At 49.4% G+C, this 24,712-nt stretch overlaps 1 protein-coding gene and 1 pseudogene across 1 annotated transcript in view; one reads left to right on the top strand and one right to left on the bottom strand.

Annotated features, from left to right (window-relative positions):
* Nucleotides 1-24,712, bottom strand: part of LOC144111339 (uncharacterized) — a 415,712-nt gene that overhangs the window by 167,742 nt on the left and 223,258 nt on the right. The window lies entirely within an intron of this gene.
* Nucleotides 6,924-16,569, top strand: LOC144111266 (uncharacterized; annotated as a pseudogene).

Genomic DNA, 24,712 nt, shown 5'->3' with positions numbered 1-24,712 from the left:
CCCATTATGGATGGCACCCTCGGTGCCCTGCGCTCGTAGGCAGCCTGTCCACCGTGCTCCAGGACAGCGTTTGGCGAACAAGGACGGCTGGTCCGAGGACACGTTCGCCTAAGGCCGCTGCATGCCGTCCGCCTGCGACGCCAATGGCAGCAGGCAGTGCCCGAGCGGCTTGTGTCTCTCTGCCCGAGAAGTTCCGTCCGATTGTTTCCCAATGCGGGACGGCGGAGGCTGTTGGTGCTGTGCGCCGCGCGCTTCTCGGAAGGCAGGGTGCAGACGACAGCAAACCAGAGCACCGCCAGCGCAATCAAACCTTAGTAGAATTAGCGCCTGATGCCTGTGCCGAGGCTGCCCTACTCGTCGCTGTTGTCGCCGCAGTTGTTGTGGCCGAGGCATGCGCGCTGTTTGGTCGCGCAGCGACGCCTGGCGCCCTTGAACTCACTGATGTTGCAGAGGGCACTCCCGGGCTCGAAGGGCGTGACGATGGCGTCGCGTTCGTCATTACGAAAGGCCGCCGTACGTCCCCCGGTGATCCACTGGATGTTAACGAGGCAACGAGATGCAGACGCACCCGGCTGGCTCCTTCGACAGCAGTGTGGCGCCGGCGCAGTTCCAGTTGTTCGGAAACTGGGGGTCCCCGAGACAGCCGCGGTACGGTATTGGTTCGACGAATTCACGATGAACCCGCCCGTGAGGCCCGACTTGTCAGGCCCGACTCCTTGCTCAGAGGGTGAGGGCGCGTGGCGATGGCTGGCCCGGGACCCGTGGTCGGCAGCTGCACGGTGCGTGGCAGGCCGTCGCCATGACATGGCATGACTGGGAGCGCGTAGACCGCCGAAGACGCCCAGGGTAGACATCTGGTGACCAGGGCTGCCACCAGCAAAGAGCCCAGTGCCGTGGGAAAGAGTCTTCAACTGAGCACGGCAGTTCAGTCTTGATATTTGACCTCCCGAAGGTCAGCCGACGTCAACTGAGTAGCACCGTTCGTCGTCACCTTCTTCTTTGTCTCCTTGCTCTTCGCCTGCTCGCGTTGGGTCTTCTTCTCACGTGGCGGCTTCGCCTCGAGAGCGCAGCTCGCGCTGTTTGTGCTGTCACCATTTCCGCACCTGTTTTTTAAGACCTTTTGCTCATTGGGTATTCTTCTAACGTGGCGGCTTCGCTTCGAGAGCGCAGGCTCGCGCTGTACGGCCAGCGACCATTTCCGCGCCCGTTTTTAAGAGGTGTGCTCATTTAATACACGATTTTTAGTTGTTTAAGCCGGTAGAAGTAATTTGGCGAGTGCATATTACTTTGCTGGGGCTTGTGTGGGCCTTAGTGATAACATAAGAACGAGAAACTAAGAATGAAAGAGAAAGTTGCGCCTCTTCACGAGCCTGTTCTTGCGGAGGGTGCCTGCAGATACGAGCGGTGGCTACATTTGCACTGCATTCTCGTTGTTTCCCTTCACTTATTCACGTTTTCTTTGTTTCCTAGCTTTTTTTACTTTTTCCTTTTTCTTTCCCTAAGCCCACTCAAAAAATTTTATAGCTGGACTGTACTATAAACCTCTCAGTTTTGAATTTAATATCATTAGTTTTTGTGTGGATTATTCGGCCATCTCTCGTTTTTAATAGCACGGCACCCATAACGTGCAAGCCAGTAGCCGTCAGCAGCAGATAACCGTCGGTAGGAGTCCAAATTTTTTTCCCCTAATAAGTTTGCCTGAAGCTGAGAGTCAAGGGGCGTGTGCCGAATTAAGTAGCTATACTGAAAGCCACCTGATAAGATCCAGAACCAACGAGTCAGCAATCCCATAGAAGCATGCAGAGAAAGGGGAAAGAATGAAACCAACGCTTTTTATCCGCGCGGGAAATCGACAAATCGGCCTCACTGCCTTGGCCCTCATATCTACCGGCCATCAGCGACGGAGGGCTCATCGATGTCCCAGTGTTAGAATTTTGCCTCATAAGCAGCCAACTTGAAATAGGTCTTGTAAACCAGCGCAACGGCTCGAAGCCAAACAGAAAGGGACAAAACAAAGCGCTTAACTAACAACAGAATAGATTTATTCAGGGCACCATGCAGTGGTTAAATACACGCTGGTATCACAGAATAACGGAAAAACAGAGAAAAACAAGACAAAATAAGAAAAAATATGGTTTGTTTCACAGCCTATCATTGTGATTGTCCGAAAGCTTTGCCGAAGCACGTAATCTATGACATTAGGTATCCGTGTTCTTTTTCCGAGATAGCAACAGAAGGGGTGCTTATGCATTGCGTACCTATCCTCATGATTTCTGATGCCTCAATTATCTCCCTGGTGAGCAGGTCTTTGCTTTTTGCTACAATTTTACTGCTCTTGAACATTGGGCAGCATGAGCAATCACGACAGTCTTGGTATATTCAATTCCCCTGTCGTGTGGTCGGTCGTACGTTGGCCAAACTGGTCGGTGTTTAAATGAAAGAATTAAGGAGCACAACAATAATGTGAAGAATGCCGTCCGCCATATCGGGATTCACTGCCGAAAAAAAGAGCTGATGACAAACTGATGGAAACACATTACCTGCATGGGAAAACGCGTCCACTCAATACGCATGGATGTTCAAAAACAACTGCAGTCCTGAGAGAAATGCAGTTGAAAATATTTCCAGCGTTTTAACTTGGTAAACGGGTTCTAGTGAGAAATCACTTTTTTTTTACAATTCGGTCAATGTCAAATTCGTGCGGTGGCCAAGGCAATTTTTCTAAACAACCTGGGCAAAATTTGGATGTCACCATCGTGTTGGGCACGGTCTGTTACGATTGGACAACGATTTTGGTTCAAACTGGCCAAGGACAAATTTTGGCGACCGCCCGGACCAAATTTTGGCAACGGCCTTGGCCATATTTTAATGTCACCGCCGTGCTGGGTACAGACGATGATGGTTGGGTATCGATTTTGGTGCAAATCGACCAAGCTGAAATTTCTGGGTCAAAGTCTGATTTCGGGAGTGAGCCGGCACACATTTTTGAAATGGGCAGCGCAACATTTGGAGGTCGCCATTCTGTCTGTCACGGTGAATTATGGTTGGACATGGATTTTGGTCGAAAGCGACGAAGGTCGAAGTTCGGAAGTGGTCCGGGCCATATTTTCGAAACGACCGGGGACAATTTTGTGGTTACAACCCTGTTGGGCGCAGTCAGTTATGGTTCGACATCACTTTTGGTCTAAATGAGCCAAGGTGAAATTTCGGGGGTGGCCTAGGCCAAATTTAAGAAAGGGACAGGGCCCAAGATGTATCTACATATTTTGCAACTTCATATGTCATCACTGTTGGTACGTTTCGGCACAATAACTAAAGAAGGTTCTTGGTCGGTGTTGGTGAGCGTATCAGTGCTTTGACACTGACAAGCATTTACGTCTCTCGCAAGGGTACTGTACTATAGCGATGGAAAGAAACGTGAACAACGCCGCGCCTACGCTCTCCGGTGTTCGAATTTATTTTTTTGACGCGCTTTTACCCGGGTGGCAAAAAAAGACATTAAAGTCGTCCTATAATGCATCAGCGACGACTGTAGCGTATTTTTGCTACCACAGAACTAAAGCACGATGAAAATAAATGCGAGCAGCGGAGCGTGTAGGCTCCGCTCTGTTCGTGTTTCTTTCCATCGCCCCTGTTCCTAACCGCACAATCTGCTGGTACCAAACAGCAAACTGTAGAGCGAGTCACTATTGCTGAGTTCTCAAAGATGTTCACACACACGGCTTGTGACCGCTAGGTTTGCACCCGCTATGAGTAATCACGTTTACCTAGCATTCGGCAAAGGCGCCAGCCACTTGCCGACCGTTGTGACGGAATGACAGTTAGGCCTGGTTCGCGTCCCTCGTTTGCTGGTTCCAGCTGACGTTTCCATCTCAGTGAAAGCAAATTGCAACAATATAACTCACAATGGCTCCTAAGAGATTTACCCCCACCCCAAAGCGGCATGCTGTTCATAAAGCTGGACAAGCATAATTCCAGGTAAAGCGAGGTGTGTGAACACCAACAGAAAGAGATACAGGAAAGGACAGGGAAAACACTACTTTACTAATCACAGCGAAGAATAAACACCCAGGCATGGCGAGAGTAATAAAGATTGAATGCGCAGCGGCCATTTCGACATATCGCGTTGAGATCCGCTATCGCGGGTTTCAGTCCATAATGCTGAAGTAAAAAAAATGAGCGAAAAATTATTTCGCGTGCGTATCGGGCCTGGCACCCGTTATGGAAGGCGCCCGCGGAGTTTTGCGCCCATCTGTAGTCTGTCCACCTTGCTCCAGGATGGCGTTTGTCGAAGAAGCGCGGGTGCCCGAGGACGCGTTCGCCTATAGACCACTGCGTGCCGTCCTGTGCACCACCCATGGCTGGAGGCGGTGCACCAGTGTCGTTGGTGCTGCCAGCCCAAATGCTGTCTGTCGTCTGGTTGTTTCACGACGCAGGCAGGCGGTGGCCTTTGCTGCTGCGCGCCCTGTGCCCCTCGGAAGGCAGGGTACCAAGCTGCAGACGCCCGTGAACCGCAGCAGCACCAGCACCATCGACCCTTACTCGAAGGAGTGCCTGATGTCTGAGGCGAGGCTGCCCATCTCGTCGCTGTTGTCGCCGCAGTTGTTGTGGCCCTGGTACGCGCGGTGTTCTATCGCGCAGCGACGCCTGGCTCCCTTGAACTCACTGATTTCGCAGAGGGCACACACGGGTTCGTAGGCCGTGACGATGGCGTCGCGTTCGTCAGTACGCCAGGCGGCCGTACGTCCCCGAGTGGTCCACGGGATGTTAAGGACACTGGCCTTGCGAATCAGTTGTTCAGGCAACGAGATGCAGACCCGCCCGGCTGTCTCCTTCGACAAGCAGCCTGGCGTCAACGCAGTTCCAGTTGTTCGGGAACTGGGGGATCCCCGAGGCGGCCACGATGCGGTATTGGTTCGACGAATTCCCGAAGAACCCGCCCGTGAGGCCCGACTTGCGAGGCCCGACTCCTTGATCAGAGGGTGAGGGCGCGTGGCGATGGCTGGTCCGGGACCCGAGGTCGACAGCTGGACGGAGCTTGGCAGGTCGTCGCCATGACATGCCATGACTGGGAGCACGTAGACCACCGATGACGCTCGGGGTAGACATCCGGTGACCAGGGCTGCCACCAGCAAAGAGCCCAGTGCCGTGGGAAAGACTGTTCAGTTGAGCACGTTTGTTCAGACTTGATTTTTGGCCTCCCGAAGGTCACCCGACGTCAGCTGAGCAGCAGCGTTCGCCTGCACCTGCTCGCGTGGCGTCTTCTTCTTCTCACGTGGCTGCGTCGCCTGGAGATCAGAGGCTCGTGCTGTTCGGGCTGCGACCATTTCCTCGCCCGTTTTTAAGACATTTTGCTCATTTGAACCAGGTTTTGCTGCTAGCTTCGTTCGCAGAAATTATTTTGTGGGTGCATATTCTTAATTGAGCCCTAGGGCGATTTGCTTTGCGTGGTCCGTCGCGACAAAATAAGCGACCAGTAACGTAGTGTAACTAATCGAGAAAGAGAAAGTACCTCCACTTCACGAGCCTATTCTCGCGGAGGGTGCTGTAGATGGGGGTGGCGGGTATAGCTTTACTTCATTCTCGTTGTTTCGGTCCACTTTTTTGGATTTTTGTTTCTTTGTTTCTGCATTCTCCTCCTTCTTCCGATTTTTTACCCTAAAATCACATTTTATGGCTCGCCTGCACCATAAACGGCTCGGTTTTTCATTTAACACTAGTAGTTAAGTTTTTGAGTATTATTCGGCTATTCCTGCCTTCTAGCTGGCACTGCACCAATGGTGCGCAAGCCAGTAGCATATTACTGTCGGTAGGAGTCCTAATTTTCTTCCTCTGATAAAGGCGCCTGAAGCGTCAGAGGTAAGGGTGTGTGTGTCAAATTACGGAGCTGTGCTGAAAGCCCCCTGATAATCTCCACAACCAAAGAGTCAGCAAACCTGTAGGAGTATGCAGAGAAAGGGAGAAAGGGAAGAGAACGGAATCCGGCGCGGAAAATCGGGAAATCGGCAGCACTGCTTTCAGCCTCATGCCTTCTGCTCTATAGTGAGAGAGGTCTCATCGAGATGACAGTGTGAGAAGTTTGCCACATAAGCAGCCGAATTTAAATGCTTCAGAAATGCTCAGTTAGCAGGACAATGCAACAAAACCGCTGAGGTTCACGAACTGCTGGTAAACAGAACACTTAGGTTTCCTGTTGACTATTACGACATGATTACGTGTAAATTGAAGGTCAAGTTCATGCGTACTTTTCAGAACAGGTTAACAGTGACCAGTTCACCCTTGTTCCGCAATCTTCGGCAGCTAAATATTTAAGGTCTGCAACAAGACAGAGAAATTTAATGAAACGAAGGCAAAGAGGTCGGTTAGAAAGACTGATATCTGGCCTGCTTCTCTGTATTGGTGAAAGGGAGGAGAAAAAAAAGAGGGTCATGATGGCTGACGATGAGGTGAGAAGGGAGATGTGAGTCTGTGCACGCACATATGATAGTATCGAAACCGTGAGTCGAGGCCCGTGTCACTCATGTAGGTCTGGATATATGTAGCGAAAGCGCGGCACTATCTGGTTCGGAAGAATTGATATATGAAAGGCGGGTATTCACTACATGCGCCGTTATTCATGGTTAAACATTGAGCCGTAGTGGCGGAGTGGAAGAGGAACAAGAAGCCGTTCTGAACGGCTGTGTGTTGAAGTGCTTCTAGCTGGAAACAGCGCATCGGCCGACGGCCGAGGTGTCCCGAGATCTGATGCTGCCACGGACTCGTACAAAGTTGTCCTCCCTCGACAACCTACCAGTAATGTTGTCCTCGACACCGTCTTTCAGCATGCTGACATCAAGGGCCACCCATACCGTGCTCCCGACTTCCGAGACGCGCTTGCGCAGATTGTGGACCTCCGTGAGATTCTGTGTATTGGCCATTGCCAAATGAGCCACGTTTGGATGGTTACCTGCGAGAGCAGTTCCTCAAAACAGAAGCTTATTGACAAAACAGAGTTACACTTCAAAGGTCAATAATGTGTCGTGTTTGACCCGGACACCAAAAACGTGATGCTTAAGCTTCTTTGGCTCCAGCGCTATATGGAGCACCGGAGGATTGTGGAAGCTTTGGAGCCTTTTGAAACTGTGTAAACTATCGAGCGTGAGAAGTGGCGGTGCCCGGGAATGGAGCACATGGAAACAGCGAACAGTGAAATCTCGCTCACGCTCAAGGACGGAGTGTCAGCAAAACAATACCTTACACGGTCAACGTTTTCAGGGTACAAGCTTTAGTTGTGACCCCAGGCAGGCCTCCACTTTGTCTTCGTTGAAACCGCGTGGGCCATGTGCGGCGTCAGTGTCGTACGCCTCGATGCACCCAGTGCCGACGCTTTGGGCACCAAGTAGAGAATTGTGTTATGAGTTATGCTGACAGGTTACGCCAAGGCAACTGCGCACTTGTGGATGAAGTGGTGCCAGATCATATTATGGGTGTGTCGGATGTTGTGCGAGCGTCGGAGGAACGGAGTCATCAGCTCCAAACAGAAGATGGACCAAAAGCTTTTGCACCGAATAACGCCAAGGGTCCGCCTGCAAGTACGGACAAACAGGAATCCCCGTCTCAAGACTCAAAGCCACCGGACACGGGTCTTCCCGAGTCTGGTACTTTGAGTCCTGTGCTTGCTGCTAAGGAGCCACCTGTCACCCGACGATCACGTGAGCAGAACGCCCCTGCTGTAGAGTCAGTGGAGGTGATTCAGCTAGTGAATGGGCCACATGCATTCTGTGCCGGCGAGGCCCTTTCGTCGCCGGAGTGCAGCGGTGTGTCGCCTGAAGTGTCAGCTTCTAATGTGTTCGATGCCCCGTCGGCTGTCAGCGGGGTTGCGAGTGGCGTGGCCCACTCAGCTTCATGGGCCGAAGCCTTGGCTGTCCCAGAAGAGGCGATGGACAACAGCGCACCTTTGAAGCGTCCTGCAGATGATGAGGTGTGTGCCGTTGGCAATGTGCAGAAGGCATCTGGTGTGGTGGCATTGGGAAGGGTCACATCGAAACGAAGGGCGACGTCTGCCCTACAGGCCACCGATTTGCAGGCCGGCCGCCCCTTCAATAAGACAAGCACCAAAATTGGCGGGCGTCACAGCATTTAAGGTCGCTACCCTTAACATTAGGGGCTTGCGTAATCGTCGAAGGCAACATCAGTTGCGGCATCATTCAAACAAATAGGGTTTGAGTGTGGCAGATTTCCACGAACCCAAGCTGTACTGTAATGAGGAGACTGAAGCTGCTGTCGAGCCTTTTTGGTCAGAATTCAATGTTATAGTTAGTCACTCGAGAGGTTTATCAGGTGGGTGCATGCTATTCCTGGCCAACGCACTGGAGATTACTGCCGTGTCGTAAAGCACAGATGATGACGGGCGACTTATCTGCTGTGACCTCGCAAATTCGGGTGTACAGTGGCGAATTGTCTGTGTTTATGCCTCTGTAATGCAGAGTTATAGAAGGCTATTTTTCCTGTCATTAGTAGACCATTTGTCCACGGATCGTAAAATTATGCTTTTGGGTGATTTCAGTTGTGTTTACAAGGATGAAGACCCAGCAGTGTTATGTAAGCGATATGAACCTAGTGCTGCTTTACTCACTGATTTTGCATGCGAATAAATCCTGGTGGATGTTTGGCAGGATAAGAGACATAACATCCATTTCACTCATTTTCAGTGCTGCTCTAGTGCTCGGCTTGACAGGATTTACGTTTCAGCAGACAAGTCATCCAGCGTTTTTGGTTACTGGGTGCGGCCCATATTCTTCAGTGATCACTGCATTGTATCTCTTCAGATAGGTAGGTACAGTCAGCGCATACTCCATCCTCGATTGGAGCTGTTGAAGCTGAACAGCTGCCTGCTCTCAGATGAAATCTTCAAACTATATCTAATTGCTTGAAGGACACGTGGTCACTCGGTGACGTCTCAGTTTTGCAAAAATGAGACTCATTCAAAGAAGAAACAAAAAGCATTGCTATTGAAGACTCCGCAAGGGTCGCGTTTTTGAAGAGACATAACCTTCGAGAGCTCGGCCGTACTTTAGTTGGTGTACATGAGTCAGAGAGGATTAGCCCAGGTGCCTATGTAGAAGATATCACTGCCGTAAAAGCAGAGCTTCAACAGTTTGAAACCGAAAGATACAAAGGGGCCTCGATAAGATCTAGGACCCGTAGTTTTCTGGATGAGCAACCATCTCGTCGGGCTCTGAGTGATGAAAGGCAGACTGCTCTAGCTAAAGAAACATTGGAAATTCAGTATAGTGGTTGCACATACAGCGATGGTCCCGGTATTATTGAGTCTTTCTTTGACTGTTATCGGAAGCTGTTTGATGGTTGTGCGGGCACAAACGTGACATCAGACTACAGTCACTTATTCGAAGCCTCGCGCCGACTGGACGATGAGCAGCGTGCTGTAGTGGAGGGGCCTATCACTTTGCACGAAATTAAATCTGCCATTTCAGACCTGACGCTCAGAAATCTCTCAGAAATTTTTCACTCGCCTAGCGGCTATCTTGATGGAGGTTTTCAAGGCTTCTTACGATGTTGGTTTTTTGACTCCCCCCCCCCCCTTTCTATTCTGGACATACTATATTAATTCCAAAAAGCACAGATTCAAATCGGTTGAAAAAAGTGAGGGGTATCGTCCAATTTCCCTCTGTAGTGTAGATTAGAAACTTTTTGCAAAGGTTCTTTGCAATAGTCTGCAACTATTTGTCGCTCACTTAATAGGCACGCATCAGCTCTGCTGTATCAGAGGCCGCAGAATCCAAACCCATATTCAGAATGCACGTTCAGTAGTGGAGACCCTATCAGATGAGATCGGACAAGTAGCTCTAATTCAGATTGACCTTGCCAAGGCCTTTGATAAAGTTCGTCACGATTTCTTGCTTGCGGCCTTAGAGCATGCCAATATTGGAGATGTTTTGCTTAGGGGCATACGACTGTGCTGTAAGGAGTCCCATACAAGGCTAATTGTTAACCAAGAGCTAACCAAACCTATTAAATTGAAATTATCTGTTCGCCAAGGTTGTCCCTTATCACCTTTGTTGTTTGCCCTATATCTTGAACCCCTCTACCTCACTATTATTAACTGCACATCTATCCGTGGTTTCTCCTTGGCGCAGTATGAAATTAAGATTTTAACCTATGCAGATGATGTCGCCCTCGTTTGTCCTGGCAAAAAGGGTGTGCTTGAGGCATTGCATTTGAATGAACAGTTTTGCGAGGTATCAGGTGCGGCTCTTAATCTAGATAAATCCAAGGGGTTTTGGTTGGGCCACTGGGGTACAACGCCAAGTCATTATGGCGGCATAAGCTGGAACTGCAGGCCCCTTCACTACGTAGGGGATCCTCTTCAGCAAAGTCGCAACAGTGGCGCCTACTGGGATTCTCAGATTGTCTCTATCAGGCGGCAAACCCAGGCTTGGATGGGTAGGGAACTATCAGCGTTTGCTCGGGCTCAAGCCTGCAACATTTGTTTTTATTTGGAAAACTTGCCTATGTGTTGCAGGTTCTCCACTGTGCGAGGAAGAAAGTGTAGGTGGTGCACAGAATATTTGCTACATTCGTATGGCGTTCGCAATGGGAAACAATGCGTCGCGGTAACCTTTTTCTCTCTCTAGAGTCTGGTGGAATCGGCCTTGTTCACTTATTCGTGCAACAGCTTGTCTCGCGTTTTTTTCTTTTCCGAAACTTCAAATCACCCTTTTTTAGTAGCCGTGCTTATTAGGCGTCTCAGTGCTCATTTGCCTTTCCTGTTCGCACCGACGGGATGCACTCGTGAGAGGCCTTTATGGGGATTCCTTAAAGGAGTTGCTCACACCTTCAATTTCCTCACTGTGGGCTTTTTTTAGACTACCTGTACTGCCTCTCAAGATGGCACATGACTCAGACACTTATAGAGTATTTGTTCCCTGTACCGTTGTAGCGGCAACCTCTTCTGGTGTTTCTTGACACCACTGTTTTAAAGCGTGTTAGGCGAATGTGCATTCCTTCTGCCGCGAAAACATTCTTTTTTAAGCTGCACATGTCAACGCTGCCTGTGAAGGCATGACTTCATGCTAAGTAGATGCTCGCGCCATGGACGGTGAATTGTCGCCTGTAAAATACACCAGAGACAATTGACCATTGTTTTCTTCTGTGCATTGATGCTATCATCTTCAGGGACATTTTACAACGAACAATTAAGAAGGACATTGACATTACGCCCTACAGTATACGTTTCTTGCCCGCGGAGAAAAACAGTGCTGTGCCATATGATCTATTTATGTTGCTGGGACTATTTAGACTCTGGAAGAGCCGCGTGATGGACCGCCACGCCGAATCCGCACGGTCGTCGAAATCTTTGTTTTGTGAACAATGCGCTTTGGTGCGGGGGGTATATGCTGCCCTGCAAGAGCCGCCTATTGCTGGCTCCCATATCTGGATGCATGTGTGTGCTCCCAGACTTTTGATGTTTTGGAACGAGGGTTCATGCAGGGGTAAGGTGGACTGGTGTTTTGTGGCGTAAGCGTGCTTAGACTTTTCTTTTCGGCACTATTTCCATGCAATAAAAAAAAACAGCCGTCGTGGCGTAGTGGTAGTGTTTTCGCCTCAAACGCCAAAGGCCCTGGCTCGATGTCCAGCCTCGACACAGCGTTTTTTTTTTTTCAGTGAGTGTGCGCGGGTGGGGGTTGACCACGTGGTTGGACACGTGGTCGGTCACGTGGTGCGGAGCAGCTGCCGGTGGCACGGAGCCGTGGCTGGTCACTTGGTTCGTCACGCGATTGGTCAAGTGACCAGTTACGTAGTTGATCACGTGGTGCGGTGTCCAGAGGATGCGCAGACCGGGGAGGCGCACGACGCCGGCGGCTCTGGCGCGCCAGCTGTGTGCCGTGTGACGTAACTGCTCCTCGCGCATGCGCACCACGACTCACCGGGAGCCATCCGAAACGCCTCAACCTCAGCCAGTTTAGTACGCTACAAAAGGCTTAGTTAGAGCAGAATCCAACATAACCGGTGATGTCCACGAACTGCTGGTAAACAGAACTTTTACACTGCATATTGACTATTAGGATTTGTTGATTACGTGGAAATTTAAGGTCGAGTTCATGCGCACTTCTCAGAACAGGATAACGGTGAGCAGTTGTCCCCTTTTCCGCAATCTTCGGCAGTAAAATATTTAAGGTCTGCAATAAGACGGAAATTTAATGAAACGAAGCCATAGAGGTCGGCCAGAAAGACTGATATCTGGCCTGCTACTCTGCAGTTGTGCAGAAAAAAAGAGGGTCATGATGGGTGACGATGTGCTGAGAAGAGAAGTGAGAGTCTGTTCTCGCACATTTGATGGTATCGAAGCTTCGAGTCGAGGCCCGTGTTACTCAAAAAACGAGAAAACACCCGCATTGCCTGGGCTTCTTGCCAACTCTGCGCCCAAGCGCCTAGCGGTAAGTCGTCCGAGAATGGGCTGCTTTCAAAACGCTTCAAGGAAACATCCAAGGTTAGTCTTTGGCGCGCATATAACGGACAAACCACTGGCACATGCTCTACAGTCTCGACCATGCCACAAGTGGAACAGTCCGGATTGTACGCTTGTCCAAGTAAACGTAAATAATTTCGCGTGGAAGCGACGTCTAAACGAAATATATGCATCAAGCATGCATTAGGACGCGGAAGTCCACGCGGTACCCAAAATTTCATACCCGGATCTAGTTTTCTTACCCCGGTGTGCAGAGTGTCTGGCTGCGCCCAGTGTCTTGCCGTCGCCCTCTTCACAGTCGGAGAGAAGGCAAGTGGGGTCGTGACTATAGAGAAAGCTATTATTGTACTGAGGCCATTGCTCTGAGCACTCCTTGCGTCAGCATCGGCCTCCTCGTTTCCATCGAGCCCGCAGTGTCCGATCACCCAATGAAATAATATTCTGTGGCCATTTTCTTGAGCAAATGAAAGGAGCACAGTGATCTCTATTACCCCAGTATGGTAGATGGTGTGGCGTACATGAAGTCTTAAAGTTTGTAGTTCAGGTTCGGACTCCGGAAATATGCACCAACTTTGAGGTTGATCCCCGCAAAAGTGCCGAATAGCTTCCCTAAGAGCCACAAGCTAAGCAGCGGTTGAGGTTGAAATATGGCCCAGAACAAATTTGAGTTATCTGCTGAGCGCGTATCACCACAGCTACTGTCGATGCCATTGGTGACACGATCCATCAGTGTATACATGAACATAGTTCCGATAGTGTGACCAGATATACGCCAGAGGAAGTTGCTTCAGTGCAGAGACCGGTATCATGCTTTTCTTTGCTATATACCAAAAGCTGATGCATCACTCACGGTGGCTTTTCTGGATTATATGGAAGGGCAAAGTCTGATGGTATTTGTGGCTGATGGCATCTGAATACACTTTAAAAACTATTATCCAATCGCTCATGCAGAATCTTCGTCAGTCGGTGACAACGATATCGGGTAAGTAGGCGTAAATGCACTCGAAGTGGTTCATGTGACAAGTATATTGCTATTGGACAGGTACGTGCTTACTCAATCGTAGCTTTGTTAAAAGTGCACCGCAGCAATGCAATGCAGGCGTGTTGCGTTATGCTGTGGTGGGTTTAATGGCTCATAGGCAGCAATCAAAGGCATGCCTTGAGCGCCGGCGCTTAAACGCTCTCCAACGGCCGGGAGCAATAAAAGCCCACATTAAACAACACTGGGAGGTTGTATCGTACGTAGCCTACGAAAAGTCCGGTATAGTCTGCATAAAAAAAAAAAAACATTGCCAACTATGCCGCCTTTCATAAAGGAAGTTTCAGGACATTACGCGACTGCAGTGCGTATTTAAAAGACGGAACATTTGGGCGAAATTTCAACACTGTCAAGAAAGAAGAAGGCCATGCTCTCTGTTTGCACAAAATGTCTCAAAAATCGTTATTCGCTTTCGCAGATTCCTCAATTTTTATTTATGAATCGTTTGAGAGAAGTCCGGATCAATTTTTTTTTCTTTTTTTGGATCTGCATCAAACTCCGGCCACTTTCCAATCGTGGGTATGTTCTATGGCTTCAGAGGAAACAACTACTTGTCCAGGAAGGTAACCTAGATAACTGCGCGCGATCTTGAAATTCTCCTTCGAGAACGAGCACCTGCAAATTGTCTGAAATGTGAAAAAACGTCAACCAGGGCATCACATTCTACGCTTTAGTCACAGACAGTGCTTCCGCGCTTCATGGCGACGAGAGAGGCAGATTTTGAAACTTGTCCCGATAACGAGACAAAACTTCGAGATGAAAAATAAAAGTATGGCACTAAACATCCATGAGGCTTCGCACATACGAGGCCGAACGGGCCCAACCTTTCGAGAGGCCAACAGCTGTACACCAACTGTTCATATACGGACAATTCAGAACTGACATTTAACCTTGAGGCGGCGGTTGTGCTGAACCTTCTTCCTCGTACTCCCTCTATCATCATCAGTTGCATGAAGTCCATTCCGATAAATTTGCATGCTCAGTGGCGTCACTTAGGTCAGCTGCACTCATTGCGATGCACAGCGAGTCGCCCCCCTCCCTTTGTCTTCCAGTGCGCGGCGTCATCGCCGTTTCTCGCTTCAGTGTAGAGCTCGCTCCATACAGTGCGACCGATGATTCAGTAAACAATAGCATGAAAAACCCACTTGGTGAATCAATTTGCACGTTGATATCAGCCGGGATCGAAAAACATAACCCCTGAAATTTGCTTTTTGAACAAATGCGCATTGATTAACAGCTAAGCACAACAATGTGTTCAGAATACTGCCGCACTGACTGCCGCACTGTTGGCTGTCTATTGGCGCCGCTATGCGGTGCCTTGGTACCCACCTGTCTTCGTTGTCTTCTCTGATAGAGCGTGGGTTGGCTGAGTGTGCCATGGGCCTGCCGTGCTAGAACTGGCCCTGCCTCCTCCTAACGCTCTGCCGCCTCGCGGTGACACAATGGATGATTGAGGCGATTGACAGTGCGAAAGGAATTTGAAATATTCTGTGATCGTTTAAAAGGTTTACAACGTTATGAATAAGAAAGGAATGACTGTTTCAACATATACAAATCCTGATATCTGGCATGATAACTAAACAAAAAAAGCAATAATCAACTCATGCAAAACCTTCCCATCATGTGAAAAAGCGTGTGCTCAATAAACATGTGATAATCAGGGATAACTGCAGTCCTGAGATATCTGAAAGAAATGCAGATAAATAAGCATTTATATCTGTAGCGAAAGTGCTGTATCCAAGCTCACAAACTGCTGGGACCACAGAGTAAACTGTATGAGTCACTATTGCCGATTTCTTAAAGCTGTCCACGTACACGGCTTGTTACAGGATTGCACCCGCTATGAGCATTCAGGGTAACCTAGCATAATGAAGCAAAGGTGTCAGATTTGTCAGTCGTTGTGACGGGCTAAGAGTTTGCCCTGGTTTAGGCAGTTGGCTCAAGCCGCAGTTCCCATCTCAGTGACAACAAATTGCAACAATGTGAATTATAATAGCTCCTAGGAGTTTTACCCCCTGTGTTGTCGACGGGATATATGGCGAAGCCATGCAGTCACGTTTACATGGTGGGAAACAGTGTGCTGTTCATAAAGTGTAAAGTAAGGTGAGCGGCCACCATCGGAAAGAGATACAATAGAAGAATAAGGAAAACACTACTTTACTAATACGGACAAAAATAAGCCCTCAAGAATTCTGCGAAGCGGACATTTCGCCAGTTCGCCTCCGATCTTCTAGTCACCTGTTTCAGTCGATAATGCTGAGCGAAAAACAAGGTGTGCCCCCCCCCCCCCCCCCGATGTTTTGCGCGCGTGCAGGGCCAGGCACCTGTTATGTATGGCAGCCTCGGTGTCCTGCGCTCGTCGGCAGCCTGTCAACCGTGCTCCAGGACAGCGTTTGGCGAACAAAAGGACGGCGGTTTGAGGACCCGTTCGCTTAATTCCTCTACGTGCCGTCCGCTTGCGACGCCCATGGCAGCAGGCGGTGCCCGAGAGGCGTTGGTACGTGTTCACTGCCCGAAAGATTCCGTCCAGTTGTTCCCAGAAGCAGGCAGGCGGCGGCTGTTGATGCTGCCCACCGCGCGCCCCTCGGAAGGCACCACGATGCAGACGCCCGTGAACCGCAGCACCACCAGCGCCATCGACCCTTAGTCGAAGGAGTGCCTGATGTCTGAGGCGAGGCTGACCGTCTCGTCGTTGTTGTCGCCGCAGTTGTGGCCGAGGCACGCGCGGTGTTCGGTCGCGCGGCGACGCCTGGCGCCCTTGAACTCACTGATTTTGCAGAGGGCACACACGGGTTCGTAGGCCGTGACGATGGCGTCGCGTTCGTCAATACGCGAGGCGGCCGTACGTCCCCGAGTGGTCCGCGGGATGTTAAGGACACTCGCCTTGCTAATCAGTTGTTCACGCAACGAGATGCAGACCCACCCCGCTGGCTCCTTCGACAGCAGCCTGGCGTCGGCGCAGTTCCAGTTGTTCGGGAACTGGGGGGACCCCGAGACGACCACGATGCGGTGTTGGTTCGACGAATTCCCGATGAACCCGCCCGGGAGGCCTGACTCGTGAGGCTCGACTCCTTAATCAGAGGATGAGGGCGCGAGGCGATGGTTGGTCCGGGACCCGCGGTCTGCAGCTTGACGGTGCGCGGCAGGCCGTCGCCATGACATGCCATGACTGGGAGCGCGTAGACCGCCGACGAAGCTCGAGGTAGACATCCGGTGACCACAGCTTCCACCAGCAAAGCAGCCAGTGCTGTGGGAAAGAGTCTTCTTCTGAGCGCGGTGATTCAGGTTTTAGATTTGGGCCCCCGCAGGTCGCCCGATGTCAACTGAGCAGCACCGTTCGCTTGCGCCTGCCCGCGTGGCGGCTTCTCACTTGGCGCATTTGCCTCGAGAGCATAGGCTCGCGCTCTTCGTAATGCCGCCATTTCCTCCCCCATTTTTAATGGTATCTGCTAATTTAAAACAGGTTTTTTATTAGTTTTTGTTGGTAGAAATAATTTGGTCAGTGCATATCGCTTTGCTGGGGCTTGTGTGGCCCGTCGCGACAAAATGAGCGACCATTGAGTGTTGTAACTAAGAAAGAGAAAGTTGCCCCTCTTCGCGAGCCAATTATCGCGGCCTGCATAGTCGTGCCTGCAGACATGGGACCCAGGCAACAACAACAACAAGATGCGTCCGGCGGGTATACATTTATTTCATTTTCGTTGTTTCAGTTCACTTCCTCGCTTTTACATTGTTTGTTTATTCATTCTTTTCCTTCTTCCTGTTTCCTTCCGTAAACCACTCAATAAAATTATAGTTGGCCTGTATTATAAACCGCTCGGCTTTCAATTTAGCATCAATAGTTGTTGTGTGGATTATTCGGCAAGATCTCGTTTGTAGTTGGCACGACACACATAGCGTGCAAGCCAGCAGCTGTCAGTAGCAGATAACCGTCGGCAGGAGTCCAAATTATTTGCTCTGATAAATGTGCCCGGCGCTCAGAGTGAAGGGCGAGTGTGTCGAATTACGGAGCTGCACTAAAAGCCTCCTGTTAAGTTCCAGGACCAACGAGTCAGCAATCCCGTAGGAGTATGCAGAGAAAGGGGAGAGAATGAGACCTACAGTCCTTGTCCAGCGCGGGAAATCGACAAATCGGCCTCACTGCTTTGAGCCTAATATCTTCCGGCCTTCAGAGACGGAGGACTCATCGATGTCATAGTGTTAGAAGTTTCCCTCATAAGCAGCCGACTTGAAATGCTTCAAAAAAGGCTGAGTTAGGACAGTCCGCCAGAACCGGTGACGTATATTCAGAATATTCAGACAGCCAATTGACTATTGCGACTTGTAGATTCCGTGAAAATTGAAGGTCAAGTTCAAGCGCACTTTTGAGAACAGGAAAACGTTGAGCATTTCAACACTTGTTGCACAATTTTCGGCAGCAAAATATTTAAGCCCTGCAAAAAAAAAAACAAGGCAAAATGTATCGCCTTTCAATAAGCAAGTTTATGAACATGGATATACAACAGAGCGCAAAAGCTTGAAGATTTGGGTGAAATCTCAACCCTTTCAAGAATGTAGGGTACATAACAGCGCGGATTTTAACTGCTGCAGAAACAACGCGCACCAGCAAATTGTCCATAACCTGAAACGACGTCAAACTGCGCCCTACTTTCTATGCTTCAGTCACAGATAACGCTTACGCGCTTAATCGAAACGACGGCTGCAGTGTTTCGAATCTGTCACGATCGAGAGATAAAATACAAAAGTCTGGCAGAAAACGCGCGTGAATCTTCACACATGCGAGGCGGAAGGTGCCCAACCATCCCGAAACCAACAAGTGTACACCAACTAGTCATGCATAAAAAATTCAGCACTGACACTCCACCTTAATGCGGCCAGTGTGCTGGAACTTCTTCGTCGTACTCCCAATATCATCATCAGTTGCATGAGGTACATTCCCATAAATTACCATACTCAGTGGCGCCACTAGGGTCAGCTGCACCCGGTGTAGTGGACAGCGCGTCACCATCTTCCCCTATTCTTCCACTGCACGCCGCTATCGCCGTTCTTCGCTTCAGTGTTGACCTCGCTCCATACAATACGGGAGATAATTCAGTAAACAGTGGCATGAGAAACCCACTTGGTGAATATACGGATGGTGATGAATTTTTTGGCGGAAGGGCATCTGTGGCCAAAGAGCGCCATGGCACAAGGTTTTTCTTTTTCTCAAGGTGGGGTCGAAGACCCATTTCCCGAGCATTTCACCCTAAAGAAGCCGAGCACCAGGCAGGGGAAAGCTTGTAAGCACTGTATCACCGGTGGGTACCCGGCGGCACTGTGGATCGAACCCCGCACCTCCCGCATGCGAGGCGGATGCTCAAACGACTAGGCCACCGCTGCGGTACTTGGTCAATATATTTGTATATTGATATCAGCAAGGATTGAAAAAACAAAACCTGTGAAATTTGCTTGTTGAACAAATGCGCACTAATTAAGAGATATACAAAACAGTGTTTTGAAGATTTGGATGAATGTTTTGATTGACAGTGCTAAAAGAATTGCAAATGTTTTGTGAGCATTTAAAAGGTTTACAAGGATAGGATTAAAAAAAGCCACGAAAAATTAAAATGACAAGCGGCCAAGCACTATATGAAGATATAGAACTAGTGAATCGATATGTATAGGTATAACTCTAAAAAAAAAAAAGCTGATGTCCAACTGATGGAAACACTCTCCCTGCATGGAAAAACGCCTCCACTCAATACGCATGGATGTTCAAAAACAGCTGCAGCCCTGAGAGAAATGCAGTTGAAAATATTTCCAGCGTTTTAACTTGGTAAATGGGTTCTAGTGAGAAATCACTTTTTTTTTTTACTATTCGGCCAAGGTCAAATTTGTGCGGTGGCGAAGGCAACTTTTCGAAACAACCTCAGCCAAATATGGAGCTCACTATCGTGTTGGGCACGGCCAGTTACGATTGGACAACGATTTTGGTTCAAACTGGCCAAGGACAAATAAACTTTGGCGACAGCCCGTACCAAATTTGGGTAATAACGGCCTCGGCCTTATTTTAATGTCACCGTCATGTTGGGCACAGTCGATGATGGTTGGGTATCGATTTCGGTGCAAATCGACAAGGGCGAAGTTTCGGGGCCAAGGTCATATTTCGGGAATGACCCGGCGCAAATTTCGGAAATGGTTAGAGCAAAATTTGGAGGTCCCTATTTTGTTTGTCACGGTGAATTATGGTTGGACATCGTCTTGAGTCGAAAGCGGTGATGGTCAAAGTTCGGAAGTGGTCCGGGCCAAATTTTCGAAACGGCCAGGGTTAATTTTGAGGTTACCAGCCTGTTGGGCGCAGTCAGTTTTGGTTCGACACCAGTTTTGGTCTAAATGAGCCAAGGTTAAATTTCGAGGGTGGGCTAGGCCAAAGTTAAGAAAGGGACAGGGCCAAAATTGGATGGATCTATGAGTTATGCAACTTTGTATGTCATCACTGTTGCTTTGTGTCGGCACAATAACGGAAGGGGAAGATTCTTGGTCGGTGTTGGTGAGCGTATCAGTGCTTTGACACTGATAATCATTTACGTCGCTCGCAAGAGCACTGTACTATATCGATGGAAAGAAACGTGAACAACGCGGCGCATACGCTCTCCGGTGTTCGAATTTTATTTGACCGCGCTTTTACCTAGGCGTCGTCCTATAATGCATCACCGACGTCTCTAGCGTCTTTTTGCTACCACAGAACTAAACGCATGATGAAAATAAATGCGAACAGCGGAGCGCGTAGACTCCGCTCGGTTCGCGTTTCTTTTCATCGCCCCTTCTCCTAACCGCACAATCTGCTGGTACCAAACAGCAAACTTTAGAATGAGTCACTATTGCTGAGTTCTCAAAGCTGTTAACAAACACGGCTTGTGACAGGTAGGTTTGCACCCGCTATGAGCAATCAGGTTTACCTAGCATTCGGCAAAGGCGCCAGCCACTTGCCCACCGTTGTGACGGACTAACAGTTAGGTCTGGTTCACGTCCCTCGTTTTGCTGGTTCCAGCTGACGTTTCCATCTCAGCGAAAGCAAACTGCAAGAATGTAACTCACAATGACTCTTAGGAGTTCCCCCCCTGCAATGTCGACGCGGGATATATCGCGAACGCAGTGAAGTTTACATGGTGAAAAGGGGGGTGCTGTTCATAAAGCTGGACAAGCATAATTTCAGGTAAAGTGAGATGTGTGGACACCACCAGAAAGAGATACAGGAAAGAACAGGGAAAACACTACTTTACTAATATCGAACAATAAGCCCTCAGGATATGCGAGAGTAACAAATATTGTATGCGAAGCGGCCATTTCGAAATGTCGCGTTGAGATCCGCTATCGCGGGTTTCAGTCCATAAGGCTGAACGCAAAAAAAAAAAAAAAATGTGCAAAAAAAAATATTCCGCGCGCGTGTCTTTCCTGGCATCCGTTATGGTCGGCGCCCTCGGTGTCCTGCGCCCGTCTGTAGTCTGTCCACTTTGCTCCAGGACAGCGTTTGGCGAAGAAACGCGGCTGCCCTCGGACGCTTTCGCCTATAGACCACTGCGTGCCGTCCTGTGCGACACCGATGGCTGGAAGCGGTGCCCGAGCGTCGTTGGTGCTGCCAGCCCGAATGCTGTCGTCTGGTTGTGCCACGACGCAGGCAGGCCGTGGCTGTTGGCGTTGCGCTCCCTGCACCCCTCGGAAGGCAAGGTACCAAGGTGCAGACGCCCGTGAACCGCAGCAGCACCAGCACCATCGACCCTTACTGAGTGCCTGATGTCTGAGGCGAGCCTGCCATCTCGTCGCTGTTGTCGCCGCAGTTGTTGTGGCCGACGCACGCGCGCTGTTCGGTCGCGCAGCGACGCCTGGCTCCCTTGAACTCACTGATTTTGCAGAGGGCACACACGGGTTCGTAGGCCGTGACGATGGCGTCGCGTTCGTCATTACGCGAGGCGGCCGTACGTCCCCCGGTGGTCCACTGGATGTTAAGGACACTGGCCTTGCCAATCAGTTGTTCTGGCAACGAGATGAAGACCCACCCGGCTGGCTCCTTCGACAGCAGCCTGGCGTCGGCGCAGTTCCAGTTGTTGGGAAACAGGGGGGTCTCCGAGACGGCCACAATGCGGTGTTGGTTCGATGAATTCACGATGAACCCGCCCGTGAGGCCTGACTTCTCAGGCCCGACTCCTTGACCAGAGGGCGAGAGCGCGTGGCGATGGCTGGTCCGGGACCCGCGGTCTGCAGCTGGACGCTGCGTGGCAGGCCGTCGCCATGACATGCCAAGACTGGGAGCACGTAGACCGCCTACGACGCTGGGGGTAGACATCCCGTGACCAGGGCTGCCACCAGCAAAGAGCCCAGTGCTGCGGCAAAGGCTCTTCAGCTGAGCACGGTGATTCAGACCTGATCTTAGGCGTCCCGAAGGGCACCCGACGTCAGTTGAGCAGCACCTTTCGCTTGCACTTGCTCGCGTGGCGTCTTCTTATTCTCACGTGGCGGCTTCGCCTCGAGATCTGAGGCTCGCGCTGCTCTTTCTGCTACCGTTTGCGCAGCCGTTTTTAAGGGTTTTGCTCGTTTAAAACACACTTACCTGCTAGCTTCAGCTGGTAGAAGTGATTTTGTAAGTGCATATTCTTATTTAAGCGTTCAGGCGCTTTGCTTTGCCTTGCGTTGAGCTCCGGGACAGAATAAGCGACGAAATATCGTGTTGTACCTTGAACTAAAGAGGAAGTTTCTCCTCTTCACGAGACTGTTCACTTCATTTTACTTCAGTCTCGTTGTTTCCGTTCACTCCTTTGCATTCTTTTCCTTGTTTCTTCATTCTTTATCTTCCGCCTATTCTCTTTCCCTAAGACCACTAACCGCATTTTATAGGTCCTCTGCACCATAAACAACTCGGTTCTGAATTTAGGATCACTAGCTTTTTTGGTGTACTATCTCGCTAACTCTAGTTTTCAGTTGGCACTACACACCTAGTGCACAAGCCAGTAGCATTAAGTAGCATAAAACCGCCACTCTTAATCCCAATTTTTTTATCCGGTAAAACCGCCTGGAGCGTCAGATGGAGATCCGCGTGTGTACAATTGCGGAGCTGTGCTGAAAGCGTCCTGATAAGCTCCAGGACCAACGAGTCAGCAGTCCCGTGGAAGCACGCTAATAAAGGGGGGAGATCAACGCAACCTACTGTGCTTGACCGGGGCGGAAAATCGGGAAATCGGCCGCACTGCTTTGAACCTCATAGCTTCGGCTTTGTACTGGCGCAAGCCTCAGTTTGTGTCATAAGCAGCCGACTTGTAATGCTTAAAAAAAAGGCTGAGTTAGCTGGACAATGGTATAGAACCGGTGACGTCCGCGAACTGCTTGTAAACCGAATATTTAGGCTGCCTAAGCACTGTCGTGACTTCTTTATTTCACGGCAATTCAATGTCAAGTTCATGCTCTGTATTCAGAACAGGGAAATAGTAAGCATTTCATCCCTGTTGCGCATCTCCGGGAGCAAAATATTTAGGCTTTGCGAAAAAAAAAACACCATTGAAATATGTGGCGTCTTTCATGAAGGAAGTTTCAGAACGTAAGTAGACCACTTTCCATAAAATCTGGAACGTATGGAAGGCCACGCGTGTTATTTTCTTGGCCAAGAATGTAATGTACATAACAGCGCGTGTTTTAACTCCTGGAGAGAGAACGAGCACCACAAAATTGTCTTGAACGTGAAACAACGTGAACCTGCACGTAGCTGTCCGCGCTGCAGTCGGACAGTGTTTCGGCGGTTCATCGCGACGGTGGGTGCAGGGTTGGAATGTGTCTCGGTGACAAACTTTCGAGAGATAAGATAAAAAAAATGGATGGTGGTTTAGCATTGCTAAGCACTAAATATTGTGCGAAAGCATGTTTTTGCAGGTGGACACCACCGCCATCTGTTGCTGCGTAGGCCCAGGCGCGCCATCCATATCGGAGCCGACTGAGTCCCTCCGGGCTTGTCACGCTGGTTTTAAAATTTGAACCACGTTACTCGCTCGTCTAAATCAACTGAGTCAAACTTTTGCATCGTCACTGCAAATTTACCCAAGGAACGCCAGCGGGCTATTGCTCAAGTGCCGCGTTTTTGCAACTATGTTGTGAACGCCAATGTTTTTTGCCCGAGTGCCGGGTTCCTGCCAATGCATGCGGCGCACATCTCTCTGTCATTACCGCCGCGTAGCTGAAAGCGCGAATGAGGCGTCCACTGACCCAGGGAGCCAGTAATTCGACAACGTCCAATGCAAAACATGAAAGCATAGAGTTTTTAAATATTGCCCAGAGGGAAAGCTGGCTCCACTGTCTCTGCGAGTTTCTTAAAGGGCCCTTTATCCACCGTGGGAATGCCGGGAAGACAGCGTGTCGCACCTGGTCTGACCCTAGAACTTAACTACGACTCCAGAAATACAAATATTCGGAAATTATATGTTGCAAGGAAGCCTTGTTTCACTGTGTGTCCTGTAATAAAAAATGCTTACTGTGCATTGCACTAAATGAACAGAAAAGAGGATAGGCGTAAACAAGCACCGAATTTGCCCATGGCGAGAGAGGCCTTTATCTTCGTGCCGCGAAATATAGCTAACGATAGATAATTTTTTTTTGTTTAGCAGGCACGCTTTTTGGAGAAAATATTCTTGGAAAAATAGTTAGAGCTTAAAATACTACACTTTAGAACCTCCCATTTTCGCAATGTGAAAACAAACGTTTCTTTGGTGTAGTCTGCAATTGCGGGTTCGCGCCCTATGTCCATGCATAGGCTATGTTCGTGCCTTGAGAAACTTGCTCCAGCCCTAGCTTTTCTATTCGAAAGTTGTTTCTACGCACTAAGTGCCGATTCTCGCCATGTCCTGGCGCTGCGCTTATAAATGTTGCCAAGAAAAAAACATGAATTAGGAAGCGAAACCTGTCCTACCACCAGGTGACGGCCGTCTATACAGGAGAGGCTAGAAAGGAAATGGAAGTAGCCGAGCTGGTTTCCATCCCAACGCAAAAACTAATAAAAACAAAGTGGTGATTGACGGTGATGTGATCAAGAACAATCCATGCCTGATGTTCATTATTAATGGGCTTTGTATTTATTTTATTTCACTCATTTGATATTTATTACATTGGTTGTATTCACTTTAAAATTACTATATTTAATATATATATATATATATATATATATATATATATATATATATATATAT

This window comes from Amblyomma americanum, chromosome 1, assembly GCF_052857255.1.
Source record: "Amblyomma americanum isolate KBUSLIRL-KWMA chromosome 1, ASM5285725v1, whole genome shotgun sequence".
In the NCBI taxonomy this organism is placed as follows: domain Eukaryota; kingdom Metazoa; phylum Arthropoda; class Arachnida; order Ixodida; family Ixodidae; genus Amblyomma; species Amblyomma americanum.
This window is presented reverse-complemented; position numbering and strand designations above follow the sequence as displayed.